We start from the raw sequence: 11,700 nt of genomic DNA on the forward strand, positions 1-11,700 counted from the left end.
ACAACATAGTGATTCAACATTTATAAACATTGTGAAATGATCACCACTATAATTCTAGTTAACATCTAGTTGTCACCAACTTGTATAGTTGTGGCCATACAAGTTGTTACATATTGTTAAGTATATCCCCTATGATGTACATTGTATCCCCAGGTCTTATTTATTTTATAACTGGAAGTTTCTACCTTTATTTATTTATTTATTTATTTATTTATTTAACTTTTTTTTTTTTTTTAAAGATTCCACTTATTTGAGAGAGAGAGAATGAGAGAGCGAGCACATGAGAGGGGGGAGGGTCAGAGGGAGAAGCAGGCTCCCTGCCGAGCAGAGAGCCCGATGCGGGACTCGATCCAGGGACTCCAGGATCATGACCTGAGCGGAAGGCAGTCGCTTAACCAACTGAGCCACCCAGGCACCCCCCTTTTTTTTTTTTAAAGATTTTGCCTTTTCATAGAGATTCAGAATAAAGCAAAGATGCTCAGTATCCTCATTAATATTCAATATTATGCTGATAGTAATTGCCAATAAAATTAGATAAAAGACTTCTATTAGAAGCATTAGAAGTGTTAAAAATAAAAAAGATATATAAAATTAAAAATATTGTTGTAAATACGCTGTTACATCCAAAAAGCCCCAGGGAACCAGTAAAACTAATTCAAACAATAAAAAATTCAGTAAAATAACCCACTATAAAATTCACATTAATAGCCTTCATACGCAAAAAAAATAATAGAGAAATTCTTGTTTATAATAGTAAAAAAGAAAATTAAATACTTAGGAATAAATTTAAGAAGACATGCACAAAACCTTTACAAAAAAAATTATAAAACTCTCCTGAAAGACAAAGAAGGACACTGAACAAATGGAAAAGACATCCCCTCTTTTTGGATAGGAAAATTCTACAACATAAAATGTCAGTCCTCCTTAAATGAATTTACAAATGTACTGTAATCTCTATAACACCCCTGAAAGTTTATTGAGTCAGAGAAGGTGATTACTACAGTTTCTAATGGATAAAGAAACATGAGAGAGTGACAAAGAAAACTTTGAAATAGAAAATATACAAGGGGGGGCAAATTTATCAGTATAAAAGTTGAATAGCCCAAAAAAAGCATAAAAATTAAAAGATAACTGACAACTGGGAGAGAATATTTACAGTACATACCACAAACAAAAGGCTTATATTCTTAATGCATAAAATATTCTTATAAATCAAGAAATAAAAGACCAAATATCCAATAGAAAAATGGCAATAAAACCATTGCCAGACAATTCTGGAAAACAAAAACAGAAACAAAACAAAACAAAAAAACAATTTTATAAAAATGTGCCTTAAAATATATAAATGTTGAAATTAACTTGTACTAGAGACATGTAAATTAAACAACACTGATAAACCTATTCTTACTTATCAGCTTGGTGTGAATTTTAATAATGACAATTATAGGGGTGCCTGGGTGGCTCAGTTGGTTAAGCATCTGACTCTTGATTTCAGCTTGGGTGTTGATCTCAGGGTCTTGGGATCAAGGCCCACATCAGGCTCCTCAGTCAGTGGGGAGTCTGCTGGAGATTTTCCTTCACCCCTCTCTCATTCCACCCATCCCCCACCCCTCCCTGTTTCCCTCTTCCCATGCCCCTGCCTCTGCCCCTCCCCCGCTCTCTCTCTCTAAAAGAAATAAATAAATCTTTAAAATAAAATAAATAAAAATGACAATATATTTGGGATTAGGGTTAGGTCTAACAATAAATGACAATATATTCTGTTGACATGGTTGTAGGTAAAGGAAACAAACTTCCAGATATGATGATCTGAGAAGGATACATCACCTTTGTGGTAATCTTGCCAAAAATTCGTAACCTGAATTGAATCTAGAAGAAACATCAGGCAAACTTCAGCTGACATTTTATAAAACAACTCTACCAAAGTATCAAGTCAGGAAGGGCAAAGAAAGATTGAGCAACTGTTCCAGATTGGAGGATATTAGGAGATATGACAAAATATGCAATGTGGTTTAGTGGACCAGTAAAAGGATATTGGTGGGACAATTGTTGAAATTTGAACAAGATATGTAGATTAATGGTATTTTTTCAAATTAACTTCCCAGCTTTGATAATTGGGCTATGGTTAATTTAAAATGTTAACATTCAGAGAATCTGGGTGAAGGGTATATAAAAACTATTCACAGCATTTGGGGAACTTTTTTTTTATGTCTGAAATTACTTCCAAAAAAAAGTTGTAATGATAAGAATAAAATACATAGCCTCTATATTAAAACAAAATCTAATCTGAAAATCTGCACACATTATTTAAATGGCTATTTATTTCTACCTTGGATTAAAACAAAAAACATCAATGGCACAACCAGAACAGTAACATATACCTTTCAGTTTCATTAATTTTCCACTACATAAGCAATGCAGAATCTCAAACAATTCCGGAAGAGATAGTTCAGTTATGCATACATCAAAGGCATCATATAGCGCTCTATATCTTCCATTGTCTGCCTTTTATGTAAACATGTACAATGAAGCTATTTCAATCAGGTCACTAAATTTTAATGATACCGTTTGGACTTTTGATTTCATCATCAGTGCCAACTACCCAGGTTATGTTGAAGATATCGTGGCAGTGAGAGTATTACAGATATATTTCTAGATGTATTCCCTCATTTCTTTGCTAGTAGATGATAAATAGTTAATTAAACAATTTAACATTTAGAATAGTGCCAGACAGTCTTAACTATTTTGTTATCATTACTGTTATTACTATCATTAGTGTTATTACCCTTTCCGATTTTTAGTAAAAATAACTTAGCAGACAAGTACTAGCCTACATTTAATCTATTCAACCCTGAACTACTTAAAGGCATTAAATAATTTAATACAAGCAAGTATTGAATAATTCAAAAATTAAATTTTATAGCACTTCAGCATCAAAGCAGACCAGCTTAAACTGGCAGCTCTCAGTCTTTGTATCTCTCCTGCTTGATGACCTTTGAGAAAGCAATGATCTTTAAGTCATCTTGTTCTGCTTCATGTTCTGCTTTGCGTTGGCACATAAAATTGTCTAAAATTATCACTACCCATGAATGTCAGTGGAACTGTGCTATGCTCTTTTATATACTTGGTTTGTACTATGTAAGAAAAAAAAATGTGCAAAGAGTGTTTGGACATTTCACTAAAGTGTGAAAGATGTTCATATTAAAAACAGATTAAGCTTGTCTTCAACTTGTCTCCAGGAAGCCAAATATCAGCATAAACTTGGAACAGGCATTGTGAAATGCTTTGAAGACACTGATGAAAAACTTACATTGGCATGTTTATAATAGAGGATATTTTCTGTAGACATAATGAAAAACATTTCTATTTGCAATCCTGAAAATGAATTAATTCAAAACTCTTCCTGTGTAAAAATGCTATGAAGTTTGAAGAAAGGGAAGCGTCAGTTATAAAAGGCTTTTTTGTAGATTCCTTCAGATACTTGTCTCAAGAAGACAGTAATTCTTTAACAAAATGTACAGTAATAAACCTAACAAAATAGGTGGTCTTTATGCAGTTCATTGTATTAAGTTTTATGGTTACATTTCAAATGCCCACATTTATAATCAATAAAAAGTTTTGAATCTATTTTGTGTTGTCCCTCCGCTCATTCTTTATAGAAAAAAGGTAAAGGAAAAACTAATTTTTGGAACTAACATCTTAAAGAAGAGCTTTGGGAACAATGAAATATGTATAAAAACTATTTTAATATTCTGATCTGCTTTCTCTCATTTTGAATCATAAAAAAAAGTAATGTTCTCAGTGTGAAGTGAATAGGATCTCTAGGGATATCTGATCACGTGCCTCTGTTTTGGTGAGCAGAAAGACTAGAAACTAAGAATTATCTGTTGAGCTCACTAATAAGGACAGGGAAATGGTGCTTTAATTTACCTGTTGTTAATTAAGCAAATATTTATTATTATCCTGTTCTGCAAAAGTGCTATGAAAAATATGAAGGGGAAGGAAATAAAATCTGTCTTCACAAAGCTTACTACATGATTAGTTTAGTTGATTAAGCTCATGTAATGTATAGAAGTGCAAATACAGTGCAGTCACACCACAAACTTAGTGGCTTAAAACAGCACACATTTGTAACCTTACAGTTCTGGAGGTCAGACATCTGGTGTGGGTCTCACTGGACTAAAAGCAAGGTGTTATCAGGGCTGCATTCCTTCTGGAGGTTTTAGGGTAGAATCTACAGAGTCCTGGCCTTTTCCAGCTTTTGAGGCGGCTTGCTTTCTCTGGCACCATGACAACTTCCTCCATCTTCCTCCAGTCCATTAGGCTAAGTCCTTCCCACGTTACCTCTCTCTGGCTCTTCCTCGTCTGCCTTCCTCTTCAACTTTATAAGGACCCTTGTGATTACTGGGCCCACCTAGACAATTCAGGACGATCTCCCTACCTCAAGGCCAGCTGATTAACAGATTCAATTCCACCTGCTGCCTTAATTCCTCATGGCCATGTAACTTAACAGACTCACAAGTTTTGGAGATGAAGATACAGACATCTTTTGAGGTAGACATTATTCTGCCAACCACATCAATGCAATATTTGTGTTCTCTAAAACATGTTAAACCGTCTTCTATATTGTGCATCACATTTTGCGTTAGTTTTCTTAGCAAGTCCTTTTAAATTGAGTGAAATATTCAGTATTAGTTAATGACATTTTAGTTTTTTTATGACTCCATGGCCCATATCCTAGGCTGGAATAAAGTAAAAACATAATGTAGTTGAGTGATTTATTATTTTTCCCCTCCCAGGAAATAGGGTCCAGATGTCTAACACAGACATTCTATGGGCAGTTTGAAGTGAACATACTTGTTTCTCCTTCCCCATCTCCTCCAATCCTTATTATTAATATCTCTGCTTTTCCTTTCCAAGCTTCTCCAAAACACACTTTTGTAACTTTTTTCCTCTTATTTTTCACCTCTGCTCTTATTGCCCACACTTATCTTGTTTATCTGTTTTACTGTATTATATCCACTCTTGAGTAGTAAGTAAAGCTATGTTCCCTTATGTTTTTTTAGATTTTAAAACTTGATGATTACTCCTTACCTGAATCTCTCTTTCCTGGTAAAAATCTTCATTTGGCAGTCTCCCTAAGGACATAAAACCTCAGAGTGACCTATGTAAACTAAAGCAAAAATATCTATCATCTTTTGGAGAAACCACCTTGTTGGTTCAAATGTTTAGAATCTGTTTAATTTTTTTAAAAAAATTTAAAGCACAAAGAGTGCAAAAAATGATAAAGAACAAATTCATACAATATATGTGGATTCTAGACAGAAGACATTTCATGAGTATCAGTCTTTTTGTCTTTATTAGCAACATTCTCGGAAAGTTAAATACATAGTCCTATATTTCATTATTCAAAGTTTGTAAGAAAATTTTCTTTGAAAAATTCTCTCCACAAGAGATCAATGCTTTGTTTTTGTCAAAGTATTATCAGTTTTGTTATTATGTCAGGTTTTTGCAGGGATGGATCCAGGATTTGGGGTACCTGGCTGGCATTTTTATAATTTTGGAGTCACTTTAAGAAAAAGAATATAAACATTATGAATACCAGGTATATATTTGAATGTTTTTAGAATGGGAGATCACACATCACTCATTTTAAATAGCTGAAAAATATCATAAATGTAATAAAATTCTGAAAAAAAAATAAACAAATTTAATAATTAACCAACTGAAATCTCAATAGTCCTTTCATTTCCAGTTGCATTCAACATAACAATTCTAAAAAATTTGTAATTCCACCCTTTCAAAATAAATGTACATTCATGAGAAATTAATCCTAACCTTACAACTGTATACAATTAATGAACAGAAGAATGGATCTGACTAGCTTCTGAGTCTGTAGGTTTCCAGTTGTGTTTTTCCTCCACTACCCACATATTTCTGGTACCATGTACCAAAGGGCAGATGTAAATCACAAAATGACCTGTGGCTTGACATTTTCAAATGATGACACAAAATGAATCAGCAAGGGGGAATTAGGAGCACTCCTGAAAGCCATTCTTACATTGGGATGTCTAACAATAAACCTTGTACACACAGGAGTGTGCCATTTATTGCCTCTCAGCTCCAAAACGACCCTTTATTGCCTGTTCTATGAAAACTGATCTAGACCCTTTACATATGATTTTTTTGCTAGTTGCCACATTGTTAAACTTTTTAAGTAGAGGGCACAAGTGAGACCTGAACAGGGGAAGGAGTTTCATTTCCTGATTTCAGCTACTATGCTTTTGCGCTTCCCCTCCCCCCGCTCCATCTTTCCTCCATGACTAATATTCCACAGCCCTCCCAACAATAACACCACATGCTCCAGGCCTTTGAAATATCCTTGACTCCTGAACACACATCCACAAGCCAACAATTGCCTGCACCTTGAATAATTCCTTTATGCCTGCCTGGTGATTGTGACCTGGCTCTGGCTTAAGTAACCCAGAGAAATTCTCCACCATCCAGGGAGCTACAACCACACTTTCTCCAAAAATATCCAAACCCAACTTGAGGAGGGACCCCCCCTTCCAAGTTTATCTCTCTGTGGGTTCTCTCTCCTTCAACCCTGGGGATACTGTTGGATTTCTGTTAATGTTTTCATATTTACTCTCCTATTTTGTAGCTGAAAATTTCATTATGTTAAATTTCCCCCTTTAAACTACAGTGTGGATTCTGTCTCTTGATTGGATGCAGACTAATACATAGGAGTTACTGAAAACCATGTAGGTATATACCATAAAATCCAAACTCAATTCTCTTTTGCTTGGACCCAAAAATGTCTATGGCCTGTAAAAGACCATCCAACATTATGAAAAGAGTGAAGTCAACTCACAATTGAAAGAGACAAGACTTTTAATCAGTGCATTTAACCCCCTCCACCTCTGTACCTCTCTTCTTCCCTCTCTCTCTCTCCACCCCTCCCTCGTGTGTGTGTGTGTATATATGTATGTATATATGTGTGTGTATGTGTATATATATATGTATGTATATGTATATAAATATATATGATAAATCTATATATTTATCATAAATAGGAGCTTTGGCCTTAGAAAGGGGCCATGCAAGTTAGCTTAATGGAAAAAAAAAATTTAGCTCTAGGAAATCTAGTCTCTATCTGGACAGTAATCTCACAATAACAACTCTATCTCAGGATTCGCAAAATACTGCAAGCAGGACAAATCCAGTTTGCCACTTGCTTTTGTAAAGAAGGTTTTACCTATTTCTTTAAATATTGCCTGTGGCTGCTTTCATGCTGTAATGGCATAGTTGGGTAATTGCAACAGAGATCAGATGGCTCACAAAACCTAAAATATTTGCTACTTTTTAGTAGTTTTTTATAAAGTTTGCTGATGGCTGCTCTTTAAATTGAGCGGCACTGAAAATTTTAATAGGCAGCTAGTCATTTATGTTACATACGCATGAAAATACTTGAGCACTTTGAAGTCAGCCACTAGTTTCTGATCTGAGAATGCTATGAATTTTTGTTAATGTCAGAAATATGAACATGAGATATGTTACCTTTTGAAACTACTTTTAAAAAACCAAGAGTTGATATATTTAAAGGAATGTTATAGTGGGAGCAAAGAGAAAATGGATATGCATACCACTGAAGATTAAAAAAAAAAATCTTGGGCGCCTGGGTGGCTCAGTCGGTTAAGCGACTGCCTTCGGCTCAGGTCATGATCCTGGAGTCCCGGGATCGAGTCCCGCATCGGGCTCCCTGCTCGGCAGGGAGTCTGCTTCTCCCTCTGACCCTCCCCCCTCTCATGTGCTCTTTCTCTCTCATTCTCTCTCTCAAATAAATAAATAAAATCTTTAAAAAATAAATAAATAAATAAATAAATAAATAAATAAATAAATAAATAAATCTTATCAAAGCATGAAGGTCCATGATTAGGAAGTCATATCATAGAAGCATGTTGGAGAGGAAGAGTAGAAATTTAAGATGCGACTGGAAAAAGTGATTAACCAGACATTTATAAGTCTTCAGTGCACAATTTCTCTCCTTTTAAATGACTAACCTATATAAATGACAACATAAGGAAGGTTTATGTAAGAATTGGAACATAATATAAAGGTCACTTATCTACTGAGATTTGTCAGAATATCTTCTTTTCAAAGACTACAAAGTCCAGCTTAGCAATAATATAATTCCAAAAATAAATGAGAATCTTAGTAAGATGGAAATGAATGCATGAGCTAGGATCTAATTTGGTTTTACTTTGTTTCGAGAACAATATGGGAGAAATAAATCTGAGATGCCAGTGGCTCTCCTAAATAGACCAAAAAATAAAAAATATAAAAAATAAAAAATGATGTGAAAAAAACAGGCATATCTTTCTCAAATAATGAAAAATTAAAGGATATTAATTATTTGGCATCACTCTTTTGTTCTTAAATATCTCTTGGAGAAATATCTAAATGTATATCCAAATATGTGCAAATATTTAGAATCAATCCCTTCTTTATCTATTAATTTAAATATAATCAGTTTTGAAGTCAAGTTTCCTTACTGTGAACCCCTAAAGGAAAACAGATGTACTTAATTCAATAGTGAAATGTTTTTAACTGTGGAGTCTGCCTACAGAAGGAGCTAGTTTTCATGCTCCATTATTTCATCCATATCCTGATTTATACACTGAATCACTTGCCATAAAACACTATTCACCACATCAAAAAAGAGAAGTTGCCTAAGCTGGTATGTATTTGAAATATGATAGGAAAACAATAAATGCATTATACTTTGAATAAAAAAAGTTAAATCACAGTGTAGCAGGCATTGCATTTTGTATCAATAACCTCTCTTTTGATTTTGTATTTAGATGCACAGCAGCTGGTGAAAGTTGTTTTTTAATGATTTGGCCATTAAAGTAACTTGATCCATGCAGTTCTATTTGTCCTCAATGCATAGAGGTTTTGTTCATTACAGATATGTTTCACTACTGCTATATCAGTAACCACACTAACATTGGTATCTAGGAACTATCGTTGATCTCACAAGACAGATTGGAAATCAACTTATTCATATGTGCATTTATTATAACCCTTCTTAGGACGGCCATATGGTGCCAGTCTATTGATTTTCTAAAGAAGAAAACATGGGACGAGGTTAATGCTATGCTCCAGGAGTAGCATTTTATTGATGCGGTTCTCTAGGTCAGGATATGACTTGGTTCCATAGATTGAGAAACATTTTTATTAATTTAGGCTCAGAGAAGTCACCACTATAAGCATAGGGGGGAAAAAAGAATCCCAACTAATTAATTATGAAATGAAGCACCATCATATTTTGTATACAAACTCAAGTCTCTCTTCTTAGTATCAAGGCACCCAAAAAACCAGAAGACTCACAAAACATTTACTTAGCATATGAGTCGAGCAAAGAAAATGAATATTGCTTCCAGGTTCTTTCTCTCCCACAATAGATTATACTCATTTAAGGACTAGGGTACTTTTATCTCACTATCCTGTGGATAGTGCTAAACATTAACTAATTCTTTTTTTTTTTAAGATCGTTCTTTCTTTCTTTTTCTTTCTTTCTTTTCTTTCTTTCTTTCTTTCTTTCTTTCTTTTCTTTCTTTCTTTCTTTCTTTCTTTCTTTCTTTCTTTCTTTCTTTCTTCTTTCTTTCTTCTTTATTTCTTTCCTCCCTTCCTTCATTCTTTCCTTCCTTTAGAGAGAGAGAGAAAGAGAGAGCATGCAGAGGGGAGAGGGATCAGAGGCAGAGGGGAGAGAGAGTCTGAAGCAGACTGCAAGAAGCACGGAGTCTGAGGCAGGGCTCCATCATCTCATGACCCTGAATTCATGACCTGAGCTGAAACCAAGAGTCAGATGCTTAACTGACTCTGCCACCCAGGTGCCCCTAAACATTAACCAATTCTAAATATGTTTTCTTTTCCTGTTTTTGTCTCCATTTAGATCACTACTTTTTGGCTAAAATATACTGTCTTCATATGGCTTCAAGGAAGAGACTACTTTTCAGCATTATTTAGTAACATTTCAAACCTTAGTCTTGTTAATTCCAAATCTCTATCAGCAATATATTTAAGCACCATGATTTAGGATAGATTTTTTTCATAACTGGTTCATCTCATTTTCTGGGCTTCAGTTTATCTGGTTTTACCTCAGAGAAGGTAAACTCAGTATCTGTCCCAGGAGAGGAAAAGGAACCCCAGGAGGAGGAAGATGGGGAAGAAAAAGAGGGGGAGGAAGAAGAAAATCATCTGTGGGCTTAGAAAAGAGTCATTGTGCAGAAATTATTCAAAGTGTTTATTTATGTGCATTTAACCAACAGTCCAAAAACCTAACAAAAATGAAAAAGAAATTGTCAGTCTAAGATTCCCAAGTCAAATCATGGAAAAACCCGAATTAGAAAATTAGACAGCATTTTCACAATATAGTGGGCATATAGATTTTCTATTAAAAAATAAAAAATCTCATGTTTTTGCTTGTTCATTTACTCAGCAAATTTGTATTGGAGGACTACTCCGTATGAGGACTGTTCCAGACGCTGAGAATACAGGTTGGACAAAAAAGGTAAGGTCCCTAATCTTCTGGAATTTGCATTCTAGTTAGGGAAAGTGAAAAAAAGAGAACAACTATACCCCATTTTTATATAGTTCAAGTTCTGTCAATTGAAATAAAAATAACATTGCAGAATGCTAGGACTTGTGGTTGTTTTTGTATTATCCTTTACTGATAGTTAGAAGCAAGTGACACTATGGAAAACTGAGTCCCCACTTCCAAGGTAGCAGTATTAAGAGTTGGTAAATCAATAGAAACTTCCATTTTGATTATGTATTTATCAGAACTTTGTAATTTCCTTAGGCTGTTAAGAATTAACAACAACAACAAAATCTACCTAAAATTTTCTACCTTTGAGATAGATCACATCTTTTGCATTGCTATCGAAACTGTTATCATCCTGCCTTCAAGCAGAGTTGAGCAAACATTCTCTGCAAAGGGTCAGACATTAAATATTCTTGGTTTTGTAGGCCAAGAGACAAAACCGAGGATATTATGTAAGTACTTATATTACTAAAAAGAAAATAATTCACAGATTTTTACTGATGCAATTAAAATTTAATAATAATAATGGAATATAGTTTTTTTTGGTAATACTGGTTTACTTATGAAAAGAATGGAATTTTGGAGGGGAGGATTACATTTCCCTTACTCGGGGTTCAATGGATTTTGATAAAAATCTGTTTATCTGTTTTGTTTTTTTTTAAGATTTTATTTATATATTTGACAGAGAGAGACACAGCAAGAGAGGGAACACAAGCAGGGGGAGTGGGAGAGGGAGAAGCAGGCTTCCCACGGAGCAGGGAACCCGATGTGGGGCTCGATCCTGGGACCCTGGGATCATGACCTGAGCCGAAGGCAGACGCTTAACGACTGAGCCACCCAGGCGCCCAAATGTTTATCTGTTAATGTTAATCTGTAATTATATTTTACATATATCATCTTTGAAAATGTCTTTTCACAGGACACCGGGTGGCTCTGTCGGTTAAACGTCTGACTCTTGGTTTAGGCTCAGGTCACATCCCAATCCTGAAATTGGGCCCTGTGTCTGTTTTCTCCCCTGTGCCCTGTGTGGAGCCTGCTTAAGATTCTCTCTCCCTCTCCCTCTCCCTCTGCCCTCCCCACTCCTATGCACA

The sequence above is a fragment of the Mirounga angustirostris genome, unplaced genomic scaffold (assembly GCF_029215605.1).
Source record: "Mirounga angustirostris isolate CCGP_5_RB_7025 unplaced genomic scaffold, mMirAng1.0.hap1 SCAF_2, whole genome shotgun sequence".
Taxonomy (NCBI): Eukaryota; Metazoa; Chordata; class Mammalia; order Carnivora; family Phocidae; genus Mirounga; species Mirounga angustirostris.